This window comes from Rattus norvegicus, chromosome 9 (genome assembly GCF_021556685.1).
Source record: "Rattus norvegicus strain SHRSP/BbbUtx chromosome 9, alternate assembly SHRSP_T2T, whole genome shotgun sequence".
NCBI classification, from domain to species: Eukaryota; Metazoa; Chordata; class Mammalia; order Rodentia; family Muridae; genus Rattus; species Rattus norvegicus.
In genome coordinates this window covers 63,897,065-63,920,933 of record NC_141542.1, presented here as the reverse complement: position 1 = coordinate 63,920,933, position 23,869 = coordinate 63,897,065, and the positions used below count along the sequence as shown (strand labels likewise).

Here is a 23,869-nt window from a genome sequence, read left to right as displayed (position 1 = left end):
TTCTAGTTTTTTCTTTCTATGCAGCCCTGGCTTTCCTGGAACTCACTCTGTTGACCAGGGTAGCCTGGAACTCAAGATATTCGTCTGCCTCTGCCTCCCAAATGCTAGGACTAAAAGTGTGCACGCCACACCTGGCTCCTGTCAACTGGAGCTGTCTCAAAATGCTTCTGTGGTACTCTTCTTGTTCAAAGTGTGAATCATTCTGCTTCCTTTGTTGTGAGGATTACCACGCCCTGTGTGATGTACGGTTTGGAAACTGAAGCATAGGGGGTTGAGTAACTTCTAGAAAAAGTTACACAAGACTAAAATGTGGGGCTCAGAATTGCTCACAGCCCACATTAGGGTTCTTTATAGTTTCCTCTATGAAAAAAAAAAGCTTCAGGCTGGGAATCAGGCATCTGTGAAAATGCTGATGTAGGGGGTACGGTGAGCTGTTATAGCCTGCTTGTCTTAAGTTTGCTCAAAAACATTTTTTTCCTTATGGTCGACTTCCTGAGGAAATATGTGTTCCTAAACAGAAATGAAGGACAGGTGACCAACACAGGGAGATAGTCAGTTGCTTTACTGCCAGTGGTCATCTCTGGAGGGCAGTAGTAGACAGGTACTAATTCCCTGACACTGGAAATACACAAGTTTCAAGGGAGCTGCTGCATAACTATACCAAATTCCCACCTAGGACTCTCTCTCTCTCTTCAGCCAGTAACATTACGTCTTTCCTTAATCTGTGGTAAGAAAATAAGAGTTAAGAGTACACATGGACAGACCCATGGCTCCAGCCACATATGTAGCAGAGGATGGCATTGTCTGGCATCAATAAGAGAAGTCCTTGGTCCTGTGAGGGCCCAATTCCTCAGTATAGGGGAATGCCAGGGTGGTGAAGTAGAAGTGGCTGGGTGGGAAGGAGAGCATCCTCACAGAAGCAGGTGAAGGGGGAATGGGAGAGGGGGAACCAGGAAAGGAGCTAACACTTGAAAAGTAAATACATAAAATATCCAATAAAAAATAGTAAAAAATATTTTCATACAAGGTAGATTAAAATTATTTAAAGTAGGAAAGGCTTTAAATAAACTTGTTTTGCTTTTGAGGCAAGTTCGCTCTCATGTTGCCCATAAGAGGGCAACCTCATGTTGCCCCGGCTGCCTCACTCTTGCTTTATACTTGATGACCTTGAGTACTTCATACTTCAGCCTCTCCTTTCTGGCTAGGATTGTAGATGTCTGCCCATGTTCTAGTTTATCTCCTATTGATAATCGCCATGCCTAAATCGACTCGAGGAGAGAAGGGTTTATTTGACTTACCCTTCTGGTCACAATCATTCCTGAGGAAATTCAGGGCAGTAATTGAGGCAGGGACTATAGAACTGAGGCTTCCTAATCTGTTCCCTGGCTGCTCAGGTAGCTTTCTCTTTGATCCCTTTCAGCCTAGGACAACCTGCCTAAAGATGGTACCACCCATAGTAGGCTGGGCCCTACATCAATTAGCAGTGAAGAAAATGCTCACAGTCCAGTCTGACTGAGGTAACTGTTCCGTTGAAGTTTTCTTTTCTCGGATATGTCAAGTTGACAATAAAAACTAACCAGCAGCACTACGTCTGTCCAAATGATACTCTTGTGTATGTATGTATGTATGTATGTATGTATGTATGTATGTATGTTGGGAAGGTTACATTGTATGTGGGTGAATGTGCTTCTGGGTATGCACACAGATGTGTGTTGGTGCATGTGCACATGGGTGTGAATGTGCATGCAGGTGCATATATGTGGGTACATATGCATGTAGGTGTACATGCTGTGTAGATCTGAGGTTTGATATCTGGTGTCTTTCTTAAACAGTTCCCCACTATATACTTGAGGCAAGCTATCTCATTTAACCCAGAATCCACAAATCCATTAGAGAGGCTGACCAGCAAGCCCCAGGGATCTGCCTATTTCTGCTTTCTAAGTGGTGGATCAAAGGCTTGTGGCACTGCTTTGTATATGAGTGCTGTGGGGCAAAGTCAAGCCCTCCCGCTCTGCACACCTTATTAACCAAACCATTTTCTTATCCCTAGCCACAAAACCTTAAATACTGGTAAAATGTAAGAATACCATGTGGCCTACAGATAATGTTTCTGAGGAATGATTAATAAGGAAAAACATGAGTACAAAATCACCTAGGGTCATAATTATACATATATATATATGTAATTATCTTACCAATTCATGTGTGGGGACTAGTAGATAATGCTTTCAAAGTAGTCAATTTATAGTATAGTTGTAGATGACTTGACTTTTCCATACTCTGATATTCTATAGTAAATCTGTAGTATATATAACTACTTTATATTATCATTCTGTAAGAAATTACATTTAGTGTTTTGTACGTTGCGGGTCTGTGAGTGGGACTGAGCCTTAGGCACATGCTTGCCAAACGTTTTACACTGAGCTACCTTGATAGCTCTAACTTTCTAATATGAGACAGGGTCTTGTTAACCTGCCCATGCTGGCCTTCACCTGGATGTATAGTTCAGGCCAGTCTTGAACTTCTGATCTTCTCACATCAGACTCCTAAATAACTGGGATTACAGGCCTTCACCACCAAGCCCAGCAAATATATGACAATTAAAAAAAAAAAAAAACAACACACTAAAAATGGCCAGGCAGTAGTGGTGAACGCCTTTAATCCAGCACTTTGTAGGCAGCAGGCAGATCTCAGAGTTCAAGGCCAGTCTAGTGTACAGAGAGAATTCCAAGACAGCTCGAACTACACAGAGAAACCCTGCCTTGAAAAACCAAAAACAAAGAAAAGAAGGAAAATGAACCTATAAGACTTCCAGGGCTCCTTAATGCAATGGTCCACGCAAAAGTTGCCTATGATAATAACAAAACTTTTCAGATCCACAGGATAATACAGGAGAATTTAAGCAATCGCAGCTCCTTAAACGCTCTTAATTTCCAGACTCAAACCTGTTAGAAGGTTCAGTTCCTTCGTCCTGGACCTATACATTAAGAAAAGTACCATTCATATGGCAAAGCCACTTGAACTCAGAAATAATTTACTGCATCCATTATATAAATACTTGCCAAAAATGATGTCCTAGAACAACATAGAGATGCACGCATATTCTTGCTGTAGCACATGGGCCACAAGAGTAGAAATGCAGTGAACATAACTTTGATTTCTTAGCAAACATTCTGTATTACTGTAAGAGCAAGAGCCAATGAACCAAGGATATATAAGTTCCTGCTCATTTAGAAGCAACATTAGGACACAAAGGAATACACTCTGGATTCGAGTAAGTTGCCACATTGAACAGCATTAAATCTAATGTTTATTTCCCCCATCTTGTTTTTTAATCTGAAAAGAAAATGCTGTAAGCTTCTGGGTAAGCAAATACTGGAAACACAGCCACCTCTGGGAACCCAGAGTTCCTCTGCTCTGGTCCTGACTTCTAGTAAAGGTCGTTTTCCCGACCCGAGCAGATGTTAAAAGGTCAGCAGGTAGCAAGAATAGGCCCAGGGGTTAGAAGCCAGCCGTGACAACATTGAAAGTCCTCGGTCTCATTTCCAACTTTCTAATTAGATGATTAACCTACGACTTTAGGAAAGCTACTACTTTAGGGAGGAAAGCTCATTTCTTCTCACAAACTCACCCTTATTGGGTCTCTGTAAGCTCCTTCCTTATCTCTGCCCTTTTATCTTAAGCTCATTCGTGCAAGTAAGAAAACAGCCTGGGCGGGGTACTTCACCCATACCTGGAATTCTTGAGACAAGTTGTTTATGAAAAGAACTGGGGGCAACACTGGCACACAGTTTCCTCCAGTTTCTACAGAAATTCAAGAAGCAAATTTAACTTACTTGCCTTACTCACTGTATACAGGCTCGGTTGGAGGTCAGTTAGCACCAATAGTAGGAACCTTAGTTGAACCTTATAGGGAAACTAGGCAAGTCTGGTGTTGGTAGCGGTTGTTTTTATTTTTAGGTGGGTGTGTGGGTGTGTGTGTACGTATGCATGTGCATGCACTTGTGTTATTAGAGTAAAGGCATAAGCATGCTGGATAAATATCCTATGCTAAGCTACATCCCTGGTTTTGGATTTTTGTGAGGGTCTCACTGGGCTCAGATTAGCCTTGAGCTCAGTTTGTCACTATTTAATTGGCAGTTGGCTTCCCTTTTACTCTCAGAATAGCCCTTTCCTCAGCTGAGCATACTCATTGTCAAGTGCCTTCCTAGGGACCTATTCACAGGGCAATGATGCCCCTCTAAACGAACTGTATGGTACTGGTGATGGGGACAGACAGAGGCTTCCATCACGACAAATCCCTAATTCTTCTTGTATTCATTTGCCGTTTTAAGACTGGGTGGTCAGAAATGTGTTTCCTCGACATCCTCGTGTCCTCACCTGCCTCTCCTTTGTGGGCATTCGACTTTGGCGTGTCTTCCTCCTCTTATAATGACTTAGTCAGACTGTGCTAGGACCCACCCATGTGACCTCATGCCACCTCTAGAGCTCCTTCCTCCAGTCATTTCTCAGTATTCTTAGGAACTTGGGTTGCCATAGACACCAAAATACATGTGTGCTCAGGTCTTCAGGTAAAACAGCTCAGTATTTGCATAGAACCAAGTCACATCCCCTGACACTTTAAATCATTTCTAGATTAGTAACAATATCGAGCTCACTGAAGATAGATGTCTAACTGCCGTTAGGAATGGTGACGGGGAAGCAGTTGTGTGTGTTCAACCCATACACACATTCACCGAATATTTCCCATTCAGGATGGATTGAATCCAGGCAGGAGGGTGAATAAAGGCACTAGACTGACTGCACAGTCACATTCTGAGGTACTGGGATCAGGACTTCAATATTACAATTTTAGAGGAGCCTGACTATGGCAGAACATTCCCCTAATAAATAAAGATTCCAGGGACTCAATAGCTGGGTGAGGAGTAAGTGGGACTACCGGGTTGGAGAGGAAGAGGGAGGAGAAAGAGACTTGGCTTTTGGAAGGAAGGAAGATGGAGGAAGAGAAAGATGATCCAAATTCCACATGGCTTTAAATAGCCACAGGTAGCTGTGGATATCTTATAAGGAATCAATAATTACAGGACAATTTGTCTTATCTAGGTGGATAGTTTATATCAATATCAATTGGCTGAGTTCATTGTGTGGACGTTTTTGTGGGGCGAGAATTTACTGATATAAATCTGACTGATAAATTACAACAAGCCTCTAGAGTTTTGATTTTACCAGGTTACAGGGATTTGTGACAGCTAACCACAGGGGGTGGATGGCTGGGAATGTGAACGGAATCCACAGCAAGAGAACCTCGAGATAGGAGGTTATTGCATGGGACTAGCCAAGGAGGTGGCAAGACCTCCGGGGCCAGAGAGTAGACATTAGCGTGGGATAGTGCCTTAGTTATATTTCCAGAACCACACAGCCCCTCTGTCCTTTGCTTTCTGGCCAGGTAGTAAAAATGAGATACATTTTCTTGTTTGGTTTACTTATGTGAGACAAATTTTCCAGCTGGCTGCTACTCCAATGGCCAGCCCTCTAGGGACACAGTGAGGACAGCTTCATCACAAGCACTGTTCTGTAATGATCCACCAAGTCATGGTTCAGCAAAACAGGCTTGGAGAAGCTTCATTCTTCACATATAACACACAAATACCAACACATATAAGCATGTATACACATAAAATTGTGTCACAATGTTAGAATCTCTGGCTTTGGGGAGATTTTCAAGTCTAGTTGGAAAAATATTGAAACAAACAAACAAACAAACAGGACAGTCGAACAAAACTCAAAAAACAAGCAAACAAACCAGAGTGGGGACTGGCTCAGTCTGTAAAGTGCTGGCCACACAACCATAAAGAACTGAGTTTTGATCCTAATCATTCAAAAAGCTGAGCACGGTGGTGTGTGCCCGAGCGTGGTGGTGCATACCCAAGCGTGGCGGTGCATGCCTGAGCACGATGGTGCATGCCTGTAACCCTATCTTCTAGGGGAGAGGCAGCAGACAGGTCAATTTGTGGAACTCGCTAGTCAGGAAGATAAGCCAAACCCGAAAGTTCAAGATTCATTGAGAGACCCTGTCTCAAAGGGTAAGGTAGAGAGTAACTGAAGACACCCAAAGTTGTTCTTTGATTTCCCCTATGCTCCTGTTCTTACAGGTGTATACACACACACACACACACACACACACACACACACACACACACACACACACACGCACACACACACACACATACACATGCAACCTACCCCTAAAAAATCCCAAACAAAAATCCTTATTTACAAAGACAAGACTTGTGTTCAGTTTCTACCTATTTTCTCGTCTCATTAAAAGTTTGAAGGCAAGACAGACTGGCTTCAGGCTTGCCTGTGATCCCAGCACTCAGGAGGTAGGAGTAGAACAATTGGGGGAAAGCTCAAGGTGAGTTTAAGGCCAATCCGGGCTACATAAGACCCTGTCTTAAAACCAATTCGTAAGTTTAAAATCAGATCGGGGTCTAGGGGTGTAGCACAGCATCAGAGTACTTGCCTAGCATGTATGAGCCCTGAGTTTGATCCTCAGTATGAAAAGAAAAATAAAATTATCAGAATACTGTACACAAATTTAAGAGGCAACGAACACTATAATGTGAAAGGCACAAGCTTTGCGATCGAACTGACCTGGATTCTAAACCCAGTTCAGCGGCAACCTAGCTGAGCCTCTCCTCATCTGCAACTGGAGGATAAAACTTACCTGGCAGTGATGTCTGAAGATGAAATGAGGTATCTGGAAAGGCACGAGCTCAGGCTACCTGCACACGGTAGGTACTAAATGACAGTTCTAACTGTTAAGTACAAGCTCACAGACACCACAGTCATGTTCTTCTTGAGAAAGTACCAAGCAGGCGAGTTATGTGGGTCACTGAAACCTTCACTTAAAATTTACTAGTTCATTAAATCCCAGAGCCTGAGATTTAACTATTTGTAACACTTTGAACGACCTAGAATAAAATCCCTTTATGTAGGCCAGATCCGATCATTTCAGTTTCTGGGAGTTTTGGGTGGAAACTCTGGCTCCTGGAAGCCATGTGGAGACTCTGGCCTCATGTCAAACCATCTGAGGGTGGTCTGGGAGAGATACTTTTCTATGAAGGGCATGTTTTGTTAGAAGACTCTGTGAAGATTGTAGGGCCCTGGCTGTATCAGAACCTGGTGGCTGCCTCTTTGTTGTCCACATCGACAGAAGCACAAGGCTTCATCTCTATGAGGGCCCTCAACAAAACAGGCAGCTCTCACAAACAGCTGAATAATTCAGTGTCTCTGTTGCCATCCCCTCCTGACATAATCTGAGTCTGCAGAGGCCATGTCTGTGACCCTTCTATACTGAATTTATCTCCTCCCCCAACCACTCAACACCCTAGTCACTCTTAACCACCTCCCAAGCGAACAGTGATATGAATTGGCTATACAGATGCCCTGCTCAACAGACAGCTATGGCTGAAGGAGGAAAGGCTTGGGGCCCGTAGTATACCTGGGTGTTTTATAAAAGGGTGTTTGTTATGATCTCTCTCAAGGGAATGCAGCTATCCAGTAGTCCCTCTAGCATGAAGAATGCCAAGGTGTGGCCAAGGCTATGCTCAGCTCACACTGCTATTTAGGGAAGGTAGACTCTGCCCTTTTGTTTTCTTTGGAGCTTAATGATTGCATGTTGTCCGGGAAAAAAGGGAAGGGACAAGGCTGCTGATGGCTTAAGGATTAAGAGGACTTGGTTTCGATTCCCAACACTCACATGGGTAGCTTACAACCAACATCCATACCTCCAGCTCCAAGGAATCAGATACCCTCCTCTGACCTCCACAGGCACCAAGCGTGCATGTGGTGCCCACACATATATGCAAGCAAAACACTACTACACACAAAATGTTTTTTAAGAAATTAAAAGGGGGCAGGGGAGAGGAAAAGCCAGTCCCCAGGAATTTTAGAACAGGGTTCAATCTTGTGTACAACTTGTTAATAGTAACTGGGCTGATGCCCATGGCAATGCTCAATTGCCCACCTGACTACCTGGGCCAGAAAAAACTGAACCACCAGCTTCACCAGAGACTTATGATCCTTTAAAGTTTCTGAAAAGTAAAATGTCTTCCAGGCTGAACTTTCTCAGAGGCCAGCATTATAGCATGGAACTACCTGTTCTGTGACCTGGATGGTATCTCTATGACACTGTCTGTGCTCTGGGCACACTGAAAACTTTCATACGCCATCCTCCCAGGTTCACAGGCTTTCCTCTCTCTTTCTTTGCCCCCTTTAAGTGTCCACCACTCTTGAAATTTGTTCAAGGGCAAGAAACTGAAATAAGCACCTCATAAAAGAGATCCAGTCTCTGACAGCAAATGGTCGATAAACAGGCAAGAGACTCTACCTGGAAGGCAGTTAGAAATTCGACAGGATACCATTACATGTGGAATCCTAAAACTAACCTGTAAGTCCCACCTGCCCAAGGACCAGGTAACTTCCTGGAATTCTGGAAGTTGTAGGTTCTTGGAAAATAACAAGCTTTGTAGGAGAGTACGGTGGCCTATAGGTTAATCTTTATAAACCCCTGGGTCACATGTCTTGGGGTCATTCAGCTGGGAACTTCTAGGGAATGTCCTGACCAAAATCCATGTCTTGGTCAGTATTTACTATTTAATAATTCTTGCTTTAAATGTGGCCCAATATGGTGCAATTGGTTTGCTCCAGTGAATCTCAGCATTAACACGTGTCCTGTGAGACTGGCATTAAACAGACAGAAAGGGCTGCTTCTGCATGAGAGCATGGAGCAATGATCTCTTAAACAGCATGAACGGTGCTGGTGCAACTTCCTGGAAAGCCACTCTGGTTTGCTGAATGTAAACATTATCCTCAATCCAGCAATGTCTCTTATTCACATATACCAAATAATATATGCACATGAACATTAAAAGATGGGCTCAAGAGTATTCATTCTTCCAATGAGCTAACACTGGTAAGAACTCAAATAGCCACCAATAATAAAATGAAGCCAAGCATATAGCACTCACACAGCAGTGGAGATGAATGCCTGCAACAGGCCAGAACATGGAGGTAGGTCAAAAAGCATTCTGCCATTAAAGAAGGCAGCTGTGCATGTGTGTTTGCATGTCAGTGGTGTGTGTGTGTGTGTGTGTGTGTGTGTTTAATACATGTGTGGAAAGAAAAGAGCCTCCAGCAGAGCCATTTCTGAATCCTTTAGCTCTAGTCCTGGGCTGAGTAGAACAGGAGTGTGCTACGTCTCTAACCTAGATCCCAAACACACTCTACATTTGTTAACTTATCTGTGTTCTGTGTGGCAAAATACTAAAAACACAACTTATTTCTTACAGGTCTCGGGGCATACTCAGAGGTGTTCAATAAACGCCGATTGATGAATTTCCCCTCAGTTATCAGTACCCTTGCCTTGGTGTTTAGCGTACTTGGATTTTATCAGCATCCCCCAGGAGCTGTTAGCACACAGGCCATATTTGTTTACAGGGACGTCCATGTACATTCCATATTAAAGAAAAAAAATCACAGCTCTCACTGGATGGCAAACAAATGAACTACATTTTTTGAGCACTGAACTAAAATATGAAATTATACTGTCTCATTTTACAGGTGGCCTATTCTTAATTTAGATAATAAATCACCAAAATAGTAAGTTAACTTGTTTCTGTTATAAATGACATTAAACATGAGATATAATGACGGGGAGTGTATCTCAGGGTTTTCACACTTGCCTGGCATGAGCGAAACCCTGAGTTTTTCTCCAAAAACACAAAACTAATTGATTAATCACCTAATTAAAGATGGGAAGACTTTAACTGACCATGGAAAATACCTCTAACGCCAGCAGTCTGGAGACAGGTGCAGGAGATCTGTAGGTCAAGGCCAGCCTGGGCTATGTAGTGATGCCCTATCCCAAAAGCAAACAAAAGTGATTATAGACATGCACTTATCACTAATATTTCCCTTTTCCCCTAACTCTCGAATGGTGTTGACACACTGGTGCTTATAAACAGGTTGGTCTTACCTCACTACAGTTCTGAAGAGGCTAAAGGACGATGTTATTAGCCTCTGTTCCTCCCTCCCTCGTGTCTCTCCCTCGCTCCTCTCACCTTTGCCACCAACAGAGCTTCACTATATAGCTCAGTCTGATTTCATGAGCTCCCTCTTCCTCAACAACCTTCCAAGTGCTAGAAGCCTAGGCGTGAACCACCAGGCTAACTTACAGCTTTGATTGTCATTGACCACATTTAGATGCTTGTCCTAGTTTGCTGCTCTGTGAGTGTGATAAAATGTTAACCAAAAGCAACTCAAAGAAAGGTTTATTTCATATTATAATCTATCATCATCGAGGCAAACCAAGGTAAGAACGCATTATCACTCAGCTACCTTCTTTCTGTAGCCACAAACCACCTGTCTGGGGATTGTACCACGCATTGTGGTGGTGTCCTCCTACATCAATTAGCAATTAGAAAATGCCCCACAGACATGCCTACTAGACAATCTGATGGTGACAATTCCACAGTTGACTTCCCTCTTCCCAGGAGTGTCAAGTTGAAGCTACCCGTGTAGCTTCATGTCCTTCTGCACTTTCCCAACACTGACTGGAAATACCAACTCATTTAACAGTTGTTCTTACTGTCAATATAGACCACTCAAATATGTTGTAGAAAAAGACCCAGTGTAGCCCACAGGAAAGAGGTTTCTAGTCAACACCTAGAAATCCTAGCATGCGTCTTGGGGAGCTACACCCTGTTTAGAAGGCATTTACAGCTCTGGAATGAGGACCATGGCTCCCTAGGGGGATATCCTGCTACATTAGCCTGCTGTGCACTGCCCTTTGCCAATTGACTGTATGCCCACAGACATATGCTGAAGAGGACTGGTTGGTTTTATTCTGTAAACATAAAAAAAGGAAAAGATCAAAGAAGCTGGTTGGGAAGGATGATGTCTATAGTCTGTTCCCATTCAAAACTTCCTTGATCTTTACGGGTCTTTTTTTTTTTTTTTTATAAAAGATGTAGGAGAATATCATTCAGTCTTAAGAAGGAATGAAATCCAAATACTTGATGTAGTGTGGATGCAATTAACCTTGAAGATCCTTTGCTAAGTAAGATAAGTCCACCCTAACATACAAATATTTCATTTAAAGGAAAGAACCTATAGTAGTCATGCTTATAGCAACGAAGGAAATGGCGGTCACCCGGTTGGGAAGAGAGAATGACGTAAGATTATTGTTGAATGAATTCTAGTTCTGCAGATGGGCAGTGCTATCAGCTACACACTGCTACACAAAGTTGTGAATGTTCTTGATGCCAAAAATGTAGGGAAGGAGGGCACAGTAGTACACACATTTAATCTCAGCAAGAGGAACTCAGAGGCAGGCAGAGTTTCAGGCCAGCCATGCTAACAAAATAAGACCTTGCAGTGTGTGTGTGTGTGTGTGTGTGTGTGTGTGTGTGTGTGTGTGTTAAACAAAGAACATTGTTGTAGGTCTCAATGCTGATTTTGCATAGCAATTACACTGATTTCTAATAGACCATGTGTTCCGTTCCCTGGTGTAGTTATGAGCGAAGGGGTTAATAGATCAGATGAGGGCAGGAAGTGCTTTACTGAGGCACTTCCTGGAGCACCATATTCCTCTGAAGCTGATAAATGCCTTCTAAACAGGATGCACACTCCCTCCCCCCAAGATACGTGGAAGAGGTTGTCAGCAGTGGCTGATTTTCATTCTGTAGGACATGTTCGAAGAGATTTTTCTCCCACCAAAACTGAATCTGGAGAGGATTATTCATTATTCAAACCTTAGGACTATTAGAAACCATAAACTGAAGGAGTGCTTTAAGGAGTTCTCTAGATGATGATGGTGGTGGTGGTGGTGATTGCGATGATGACAACTTGAACCAGAACACCCTTCCCCAAAGCTGCAGGTAACCATTTGGCTCCTAAGAGCTATTGCCAGGCCTAGCAGGAGAGACCCCACATTCCTTGTCTTCACTTCCAAGAGCCAGGTGTTTATCTAAACAACCATTTCAAGATAAGGGAGAGCGCAACACAGAATTCCACCGAATTATCAGCAAAGGAACTGATAAGAGGACATTTACAGCATCATTGGTTTAAAGAGCTCAGAGCACCAAACAATATGCCTGGCTCATTAAAGCCACAGAAATACCCAAAGAAAATACCCTTGCATTCCTGCTAACTTCAAACATAAACTGCTTAATATTTATCTCCCAGATCTCATTCTCATTTTTATTTTCCCTACTTTCTATTAATGAGGCTTACAGTCACTCATATTTCTTTTTTCATTTGTGTTTTTTAAGACAGGGTTTTTCTGTGTAACCCTGGCTGTCCTGAACGTCACTCTGTAGACCAGGCTGGCCTCCGACTCAGAGATCTGCCCGCCTCTACCTCCCAAGTGCTGATACCATCACCACTTAGCTATCGCTCATATTTCTAACATGGGCCTTTTTTCATTCTTATTACAAACTGGGGTTGCATACAAGTCCTATAGATTCTGAGGAGTTGAGTACAGGTCAATTCTGGAGTTGGGTAGTTCAACTCCTCTTGGAAAGGCTTCTAACAGAGCCGGGGACCCAGTATGGAGAGGTGGAACTCAGGGATCTGGGTTCTCTTCTAGGGGATTTGCTCTTCCAGAGTTTGATTTGAAGCACCCATGTGACTCACAACTGTCTAACTCCAGTTCCTGGGACTCTGACACTCTCTGTAGCTCCCTGAGCATCAGACATGCATTGGTGAAAACACACACACACACACACACACACACACACACACACACACACACACAGGTCAGTATTCATATGTTGTTTTCTAACAAAATCTCAATCATTCGATTTTACCAATGAAGACTTGGGAGTCAGATACTGGGGTAAAAGCCTGCTAGCTCAGAGAAGCAGAGAAAGCATCCAGCTGACCTTCTTCCTCAACCAGCATCCCAGAAGGAATGCTTACTCTCACACCATCACAAAAACCCTCTTTCAAACTGCATGCCCCTCCCTTCTAATTCCTGTGAGTCTCTATCCGTCCTCCTGACTCTCTCTTACTTGCCATGTTTTTTTCTTAGTAATCCTGTGTTCGCTCCCTGTCAACTGGTTGCTTGCTCTGCCTCTTGACCTACTTTGGATGACTTTATTTAATCCTGTTTACAATATTCAAGCAGAAAACTCTTGGATTAGAGGTGTGTTCTAAGGTTGAGCCACACTACAGCTAAATACAGTTTTTTTCCAGTGAATAATACAATCTTGGGATTCACAGTGTGATCAAATGCAACACTAAAACATAAAAAAATATAAGCTGATAATAAGGAGAAACTAGGGCATCACCTTTTACCAAGCTATGTCTTTCCTAAGCACAATTAAGATTTGGTCATTAACTGGTATTAACTGTTAGTCTTATTTATACCAATGGGAAGCTTACCACTGTCACTTATTTAAAGCATAACATTTAAACAGATGATTAATTTAAGAGATTTAAAATATTCAGCTCTAAGTCTGATATGGTGGCCCTCACCTTTAATCCAAGCACTTGGGAGCAGAGGCAGGTGGATCTCGGAACTGGAGGCCAGCATGGTATACAGAGTGAGTTCTAGGACAACCAGAACTACACAGAGAAACTCTGTATCCAAAAAAGAGAAAAAAGAATTTAGTTGTTTGAGGTTAAAACCAGCATGCAATTAATCTCCCTTTCCAACAATGGAGGAAAAAAGGAAGGGAGGAAGGAAGGGAGGGAGGGGAGGGAGGGAGGAGAAAAGCAAAGAAAAACTCGGATACATTCTCCATTGTGATAATCAACCTTAATAGTTAGATATTATTATTCTATATTGTTTGTTTTTATATATAAATGGCCACTTTATGGTCAAATATAGTTTTTTTTGACAGGTTGGTAAGTCATTTTAGCGAAAGCTATAAATAATTTGAAACTGCATGCTGATTTCCTTCTTCCATCAGAAAGAGGTGGCATGCATCTGCCATGTGATAATAAATATTGGTGCAATGTTTTGCCATGGACTACTGGTCACTGTAAACTAGAGATGCACTTATTAACTGTGCATTAAGAAGGAGGTCAGGAAGATGGCTCCCTTAGTAACATGTCTGTTGTGCAAGCATGGGGAACTGAATTCTAATTCTTGGTACCCACATAAAAAGCTGGGCTTGCCTATATTTCCAACACTGGGAGCAGAGGGCTCCTAGGACCTGTAGCAAGTGTCACTGACTTGGGGAGCTCAGGTTTATTGAAACCCTGTCTGAAAAATGAAGTTGGAGCAGAGTTGAAGATGTCGCCTGAAGTCAACCTCTGGTTTCCATGAGTAAGCACACACACTGGAACATTTACATACAGATATACCACACCATATACACATATACATAACACCAACAATAGAGGATTCAGTAATCAGAACATCTCTATGATCCTAGGACTTTGGAGGGGAAAGAAGGAAAAAGGAGAGTCAGTTCAAGACCAGCCTCAGCTCTATGGACTATATAAGACTATCTTTTTAAAAATCCATTAATAGAAAAACTTAATAATATGAAAAAGACTTGATTAACATGGCATACATCATGATGGAAATGAAATCACCAAAATATGTTTACAAACACACATTCACAACAATGTGTATTCAATCACCAGAATAATGAGACATGTAGATTTCTTAAATGGGTGATTTATATAAATAAATAAATATTATATAAATGAAACCACAGTTTTATTAAAGAACATTTTATATAGATGAAAGATTCACCTTAGCAACAGTGAGTTCTCTCCTGCTTTTTGTCATTGCTAATTCTTTTAAAAAGTTATCATCATTGTCTATTTTGATTTTATTTTTGAAATTATGACTTGTAAAGTACTGAGTTGTGGGGTACAGATGTAACTCAGTCAGTAAGGTGTGTCCCAAACATGCCTGGAGCCCTGGGACCCATCCCTAACCTTACACAATAACCTAGGTGGTGGCACACGCCTGTAATACCAGCACTGGAGAGGGGAAAACAGGAAGATCAAGCTCAAGGTCACCTGCCTAACAAGGTTTGCGTCCAATCTTGGATACCTGAGATCCTAACTTTCTAACTAAACACTAGAATGAAACTACCAAGTTGTAACTGAGTATCTTTTTGTGTATGTGGTTGTGGTATATGTGCATGTACATGCATGCATGTTCCAGTGTTTGTAGATGCATGTATGCATTTATGTGAAGGCCCAAAGCTGAAGTTTGGTGTCTTTCTCCATCACTCTTCATTTTATTTATTGTAACAGGGTCTCTCATGGAACCTGGAGCTTACCACGACTACTCTAGCTAGTTAGCCTGTCCTAAGAATCCACGTCTGCCTGCTGAATGCTGGGAGTACTAGAGGAAGACTATGCCTACCCACCTTTTGTATGGGTTCTTGGGACATGGTATAGTTCATTCAGTGAGCCATGCCCCGCCCCCCCTCTGTCTAGCCTTCTACTCTCATCTTCCTTCCCTTCCCTGCCCGTCGGCTCAGGCATTGTTAGTAAACAGCTATGTTTAGGAAACAAAGCTCCACACTAATTATGAGAAACAGGAAGCAACACTTTTATTTCCAAACTAACCCAGACGAAAGCACAACATTGAGTCCTTCTGACTTCATTAGGAGTCATTAAATGTATTTGGTAAAATACCAAAAGTATTTTAACGAGGACATTTACACAAGGACTCCCACCTGGGAAAAGTCCACATATGTGCCATTCTTTAAAATGAAAGATGTTTGTTTCTAATTGGTTACTTATTTATCTTTTAAGCAGTTTTAGTATGACATGAAATAGAGTAAGGCATCTTTTTTTCTAACTATTACTCAAGGTCAAAGTAAAAAAGGAAATGCCTATATAATGATTTACCTTTATTGCCTGTACCGTCTGCGCCTAAAAAGAAATGATCATTTTTCTCTCCAATTACCCCAAGTACGATTGTAATCTGAATCTGCAATGATGAACTTCACACTACAGAGCCTGAATCTAAGGTGCAAGTGGTGGCTTAGTTCAAGAGCTTGCAAAGAAGAGGAGTTAGTCTATCCCAAGAGTAAAGTGTAGCTTTATGTGTCTTACGCAATCCTCTTCATGCCTAAAATCAAGCTGCAAAGGAATTAGAAAAGTCCTTTAAATTAAAGTAATTTCTTAAAAACAGCAAACGGCACGTGCGGGGGTTAAAATGGGCTTCCCGTTGCCTGTATTTTCCTCTTCATTCTGTACTTTTAGAGGCCTGCCTGACGTCATCTAGCTAGTTCATCAGTCAAAAGTAGTCCCAGGGGGTTGTTTTCTTCCTTAGATTGTTACCAGGTAGGTGGACTTAAGTTTTATCAACTGATTGAAACTGGGAATTAAGGGCAAGGAGCCAAAAAGAAAAAAAAAAGTTTCATTCTGCACATGGGATACATATGAGTCCTGTCTGCACTGCCTCGAGCAGCAGTGCTTTTGAAGTGAACGCCCTCACACAGTGGGCAAACGTCCACGTGTTCCAGTCCTAGTTTTAAGGACGGAAATCTCCAGAGTACACACCAAGCTTGTTAACGTGTGTTCCCAGGGTTTTGTTTCACATCTCATGTCTGAAAGTCCATATGATTTTACCAAAGCCAGGATAGGTAGTTTAGGTGACATCCTTCAATGCTGTCCACAGCAACTGCCTAGGCACGGCTCACAAAACCACACTTCAAAATATAGAAAGAATTACAAGCAAAGGGGTTGAGATTATCTAAATATTCTCCCCGTTTGTTTAGTCCACACCCATCCAATGGGTCTCTAGAGGCAGTCAACACGTACCCATGCTAGAAGCATCTCTCAAGCAAAATGCTCTCCTACTTCATGACAGCTATGCCACCTACCCTTAGAACCTGGGCCTCTGCTTTCACCATTCTCAGATCAACTCATTCAACCTAGAGGCTAGTAGTAGGACTGGAAAGAACCGAGAGCAGGGGAAGAAAGTTACTTGCTACTCTGCTGGCGATCGCTTTCTTCCGGCGGCTTCTGCAGAGCTACGAGGGCGGCGTGATCCGCGAGCTGAGCCTCTCGGTTCGGGGATCGGGCTCTGTGTGGGTGGGCATCGCCAGGCCGGAGAGGCCTCGCTAGGGCTACCCTATACCTCGCAGGCCCAGGCGCGGAAGCCAGGCGCCTTCGGCCGGAGACTGACTCACCTGCCCTCCGCAGTGGCGATGGAGCGCGCGCCGCTCGCGGGGACCCAAATGCGCGGAGGTGGAGACGCTGGACACCAGGGAGGGGTGGCGAAAGCAGGAAAGCGGATTACTTAAGAGGGGATGCGGAGCCCCGAAGGAGGCTACAGCCTTTCCCAGAGAAACGGAAGAAGCGGAGGAGGGGCGAGAAAGAAGGAAGGGAGTGCCAACGCCTGGAGGTGGTCGCACTGGGACCCGGCGCAATCTTCCTTTGGCAGGCACAGCCCGCGGGCGAGCGGCCGGGAAACCGCGGAGGTCACCGCAGCGAAGGCCGGGAGGCGCCCTGCCTCTCTTGGCTCCAGTAGTGCAGCCCAGTTTCTGCCAGGTCCTGGCCCCGCCTCTTTCCCTGGTCGGGTGGCCTCCTGCTTCTGGAGCGGGAGAGGGCATCCCACGCCAGCTAGAGTCTGACGTCCAGGAGGTCACAAGTGAAGCGTGGTCAATTTATGTGAGAGGGTCAGAAAGCTCAGAGTTGCTTCATCCACACAGTTCATGTTGTGCGTTGTTTCTCCAGAACCAGTCACAAACTCTGAGAATCTTCCTCCTCTATTCATTCGAACCCTTGGTGTTATGGGTTTCACAGATGGTTTGAAGATGTGAAGTTGGACTTCTCGTTAGCGATACTCTAATTCCCCTGTTCTAACAGAAGCGTCTAAGTTGCTGCTTGTTCGTTTAGCCAAAGCAGTGTCTTCTGGACTTACGCTTATTAGCTGTGGGTCAAGGCCCAGCCAGGCAAGAAGCACATCTTAGGTGGGAAACTCATCTCTCGGTGCAACCCTTTAAACTAATCCTCAGCGTGCCTTAAGGATATAGTTGGGAATCGTAGGTGGAAATGGGAATGAGTGGTGATGGATGAAGGGCAGCGAGGGTAGGAATTTTAAAAGGGCAACATTCAACTTTGGGATAGAGTGGCTCAGAGTCTCTGAGTGCACTGGGCCCTTCTGTTCTGGTGAGATTTATCCACCCGCTTCCCTACAATTTATTCTATGGCTGGGACTGGGAAGCTCTTCAATAGTCCTAGCTAGCTGGCTTTCTCATCAGCCTCTTCCCAAGCTGCCATTTATCCCCAGCACCGTGATGGCAACTCTCAAAAAAAAAAAAAAAAAACCAAGAAACTATTAGGAAGGACAGAAACTGAGGTAGTATTAATCTACTCTGAAAAAAGTTTGTAGTTCAAAATGTTTCTGTCTCCCAGCTACAACTCAGCTCCTAGAGGCTCCCCAACTCACTCCCATTCCCCATCCACCTTTCATTCACTCACAGGTTCAGCGGATTCAGCCTTCTTTCTCTCTTTTACTCCCCCTGCCCCCGAAAGAGTCACTTTATAACCCCTGCTGGCTTCAAATTTGCTATCCTCCTGCTTCTGCCTTCTGGGTGATGGGAGTACAGATGGGTGCCATCATGCCTAGATTCTCATATTGTCTTTAGATCCATTCTCTAAGTCCATTCTTGGTGTTACTTCTGTTATTAATTATTAAATCATAATATAAAATCAAAGAATAATGCAAAATCAAAGAATGATATAAATATGACATTTAGGATACCTAGATGGGAATAGATTTGTATCTAGGAGCAGAACTGGGGAGGCAGGTAGAGTAGGAGCTACGAATCTAGCCCATTTCTCCCTGCAGCTGCAGAAACCACCCTACAATATATGTCCCACTGGGACTCTTGCTTGCCCATCCCTACAGTGACACACTTCCTCCAACAAGGCCACACCGTCTAATAGTGCCACTCCCTATGGGCCAAGCATTCAAATATGTGAGTCTATGGAGATGGGGGTGGGAAGAGGAGCAAACCTAACATCAGAGTAAAATAAAGAAAAAAATATTTAAAATTTGTAATCTATAAAAGGTTAGCGAGTAACATTCTCATTTAGAAAGCGATCTTATGAGTAAAATGAAAATGTTCTGTCCCCAAGTGGCAAATGTAAGTTAGTTAAATCATGAAAGAAAAAACTACTAATGACCAAACATTGTTAAGGGAAGTGAAACCTTGAATGATTCACTAACAAGTTGACTGAGAAAAAATAATATTCAGAAGGTGTGGTTTGGGTCAGCCACTCATAGGGGGCAGATCGTAGCAACTTACAAAGTTTATGTATTACTGAGAAGGGCATGAATTGGTTCAAGGATTCTGAGGAGAGTTTGGTAATAAAACGCCTCACAAATATTCACACCCATTGACTAAAAATTACACTTCTGGGGATTTATAATAGAGAAATGCTTCATGCCAGAGGTTAACAAACTTTTCTTGTGTGTGTGTGAGAGGCTAGATGATAAATACTTTACATCTTTTTTTTTTTTTTTTTGGTTCTTTTTTTTGGAGCTGGGGACCGAACCCAGGGCCTTGTGCTTCCTAGGCAGGCAATACTTTACATCTTAAAGACTACTTTTGTCTCTATTGCTTGTCTTTCCTATGTGTGGTTTAAAAAAAAACAAAAACAAAAACAAAAACCAACCTAAAATTGTAAGAAAATAAAAAGTCATTTACAGGTTGTACAAAACAGGTCAGTGGCCTGAAATTGGCTGGAGGGCCACGAGGACAGTGTGAGCAAGTCTAAGAGGCAGTATATTACATGTGCTTGCTAAGGCGAGACACCAGATGAAATGTCTGAGAAATGGAGAGTGCACAGTATTTATAAACAGTGTATCAGTTGGGGTTCTCAAAGGAACAGAACTGACACAAGGAATATAGATGTGGGATGCATTAGACTGGCTTACAGGATGTGGTCAGGGTAGCCCAACAATGGCTATCTCACACCTAGGGGTACCCCAGCACTGTTGTGCACTGGGCCAGAATGGAAGGCACAAGGCTTATTCTGGCTGGTATGTTCCACAGGATCTCCGTTGGTGCTAGTGGCAGATGAAATAACCTTCTCCAGGTTGGTTTTCAGTAAAACAGCTCTCCTTTATTGGGGGCAATGAGAGCTATATAAACCCTGGGGAGTGGGTAGGGGTTTGGGGGGTAAGTTACATTATTGGTTGAGGCTGAGGTGCTGGGAATGCTACATTTGGACGAAGAGGAATTCCAGGTGCTTGCTGGTCATGTCCTTATAGGGAGAGAGGAAGGCAAACCTGTAATTTGATCACCAGGTAACTCGACTACCTCAAGGGTGGCAGAGGTGGAAGTCATAAGGTCTCCATGTGCTGGGACATGTGTACCCACAGCAAAGAGGGAGACAGTGCCTAGTAGGGGATAAGACTTTTGGGGTTTGGACAAGTCTCCACCTCACTCTTGCTCTGGACTGGCTCCCTCAGACATAAAGCTTTCCAGCCCCATCCTTCTATTCTGAAACTTTCATGGATATTTTGTTATCAAGGCTTATTCCACCACCACACACACACACACACACACACACACACACACACACACACACACACACACAGAGAGAGAGAGAGAGAGAGAGAGAGAGAGAGAGAGAGAGAGAGAGAGAGAGAAGACTTCTAGAAGGAACTTACTATGGGGTTCTGCACCCTAGCTTCTTTTTTTTAAAATTTATTTATTTTATGTATTCATGTACAGTGTACCTGTCTTCAGACACAGCAGAAGAGGGCATCAGATCCCATTACAGATGGTTGTGAGCCACCATGCGGTTGCTGGGATTTGAACTCAGGACCTCTGGAAGAGCAGTCAGTGCTCTTAGCCGCTGAGCCATCTCTCCAGCCCTGCACCCTAGCTTCTAATACTTTAATGTGCAGTTTGTTGTCTGGAATGTTTGTGACCTAATTGGTGATTCTATTTTATATAATCTGCTTTGAAATGAGATATCTTTAGTTTTGTTTCAGAATTGGATACCACTTGTTTGCTTTGATATTTTGTAGTAGCAATATAAAATTAATTTCTTTGAAAATAATGCATTTATTTCCTTTTTTGAGGGTATTATTAGAGGTGCATCATGTCATTTATTTCTTTTTTTAAATTATTTTTTACTAGATATATTTCTTTACTTACATTTCAAACGTTATTCCCTTCCTGATTTCCTGTCCATAAGCCCCCATTCCCTCCCCTCCACCTCCCCCATACGGGTGTTCCCCCTATACATCCCCCTTATTCCCCTCCCCCATATTCCCCTGCACTGGGGGTCCAACCTTGACAGGACCAAGGGCTTCCCCTTCCCCTGGTGCCCCAACATGACTATTCTCTGCTACATATGCAGTTGGAGCCCTGGGTCAGTCCATGTACAGTCTTTCTAGAGTGGTTTAGTCCCTGGAAACTCTGGTTGGTTGTCATTGTTGTTTATATGGGGTTGCAAGCTCCTTCAACTCTTTCAATCCTTCCTCTAATTCCCCACGAGGGGGTCCTATTCTCAGTTCCGTGTTTTGCTGCTAGCATTGACCTCTGTATTGGACATGCTCTGGATGTGTCTCTCAGGAGAGATCTATATCCAGTTCCTTTCAGCATGCATTTTCTAGCTTCATTGATCTTTGCTGGCTGTATATCTATGGGCCACATGTGTGTCAGGCTCTGAATGGCCATTCCTTGAGTCACTACTCTAACCTTTGTTTCCATAGTCCCTCCTATGGACATTTTTTCCCCCTTTAAGAAGGAGTAGGCACATCCGCATTTTGGTCATCCTTCTTCTTGAGCTTCCTGTGGTCTGTGGATTGCATCTTGGGTAATTCGAGCTTTTTGGCTAATATCCATTTATCCATGAGTGCATACCAAGTGTGCTTTTCTGTGATTGTGTAACTTCACTCAGGATGATATTTTCTGGTTCATTCCATTTGCCTATGAATTTCATGAAGTCATTGTTTTTGATAGCTGAGTAGTACTCCATTGTGTAGATATACCACATTTTCTTAATCCATTCCTCTGTTGAAGGGCATCTGGGTTCTTTCTAGCTTCTGGCTATTATAAATAAGGCTGCTATGAACAAAGTGGAGCATGTGTCTTCATTGTATGTTGAAGCATTTTTGGATATATACCCAAGAGAGGTATAGCTGGGTCCTCAGGTAGTGAATTATCCAATTTTCTGAGTAACCTTCTTAAGCATTAAAAATAAAACATTTAAAGACTTCCTTAAAATGTCTATATGCTGACTCAAATTCTTTTCCTTTAGGACACCCTTGGTGTCTCCTCCAGACCGCCTGTCAACTGACCATTCTAGTAAAAAACTGAAGCCAAGAATGAGAGTGGATGGGCTTGGGCAGATGAGTGGTCCCTCCTGCAATGATTCTTCTGACTTTTAAAATTACCCAAACCCTTACTTTTGTGATCTAATGCTGTTTCTTATGTTTTTGCCCGAGGGGGAAAAATGTGACTTTGGGAATATAAAAGTATATATAAACTCGGCCTATAAATCACATTTATTGACAATAAGTAAATTTTTTTAAAATAATTCTTAACAAAACCTAAGTAACAAAAAAGCTTTGGCATAAATAAAATGTTACAATTTTGACAGATGAATGCAAATTTGCATACTAATAAGATAAATGTGGTTGTTTATTTTTATAGAAAAATTAAATCCTAAACTTTTGATACCATATGATACAACATATTTGATAGTTTTTCAGAATTGACCAATATTCTGATTCTCTAATCATCAAAGCTGAGAATGAGAAAATAAAATGACAGAGCATGTTTCAGAATTGCTGAAAATCCTGTTCTCATTGCAGGTCACTGAAACAGATTAAAAATTTGTTTAAAGACCGTTTTATGAAACCCAAGGTGGCAAACTCAGTGATTTATAAAAATCAAGCATTCCAGGCAATACACAGGTGTACTAAGTTGTTACGTACGTGCTGAGAAATAACGGTAGAAAAATAGTCAAAATATTTTTCTATGTTAAACTATTATGCTCCTGTAAGAGCAGAAACATTTATATGCACAGCAAGAACACTATAATTTATACCCCAATATTCTCACTTCTGAGCTGAGGCACTGTGAAATCATAAGTTTTCATTCAGGCGAGTATCACCATGGATTTCATTTTGAATTAGTTTTTGGTCTTTGTTCATTTAGAAGATTTTTATTGTTCCAATTTCTTTTCTTACCCCCATTTCAAGCTATGTCATTTCACGGGGCTATGACCCACAGTTTTACACAAAGTTGGGCTTTGAGGTACCTCATTATTTAGGTAGTGTTGCAGAGTCCATGGTACGTACATTTGGGCATTCACCTTTATCTCTGAATCCTCAGAGCTTAAAAGAATGTTACTTTTCAGAATAACTATACATAGAAATTATTTGATCTTGTATGCTTTTCACAGACTTTTTGTAGAATGTACTGGCAGTGAAATGTTTGCTTATTGTGATTAACCTAGTGTTTCCTTTAACTCCTGTGAGTGGAGGTGGGGGGGATATTGGACAATCAGAAAGAACATTCAATTGACTCTGGTCATGGTTTTTTAAACTCATCTCACATAGCTTCTTTGTTCATCATCATTTTCCCTATGTTTTACTAATGTTTTTTGGCCTTTCCCTACTCTTCCAAAAATTATGAAGACTAGTTAATCATCTAATTGACCTACACAGTTACATTTTATCTTGAAAATGACAAATGCTTCTACAGGTCTAACAAGTTAAAGGAGGCTCGTGGGCCACTGCTTGACATCAAGATGAGAAGGAAGTGAACACTCAGCCCCTAATTGCATTCCCCCATCTCTGATCTTCTGTTCTCCATTCGTTTAGGCATTCCCTTAGGGAATATAAAGATTA

At 42.5% G+C, this 23,869-nt stretch overlaps 1 protein-coding gene across 10 annotated transcripts in view; it reads right to left on the bottom strand.

The window, feature by feature from the left end:
* Inpp1 (inositol polyphosphate-1-phosphatase) overlaps positions 1-23,869 on the bottom strand; it is a gene marked incomplete at its 5' end in the record, with an annotated part of 54,208 nt that overhangs the window by 18,469 nt on the left and 11,870 nt on the right. For 3 of the 10 annotated variants that reach the window (NM_001432655.1, NM_001432674.1, NM_001432672.1), the window contains 1 exon segment: positions 17,178-17,352. 10 annotated transcript variants of the gene reach the window in all.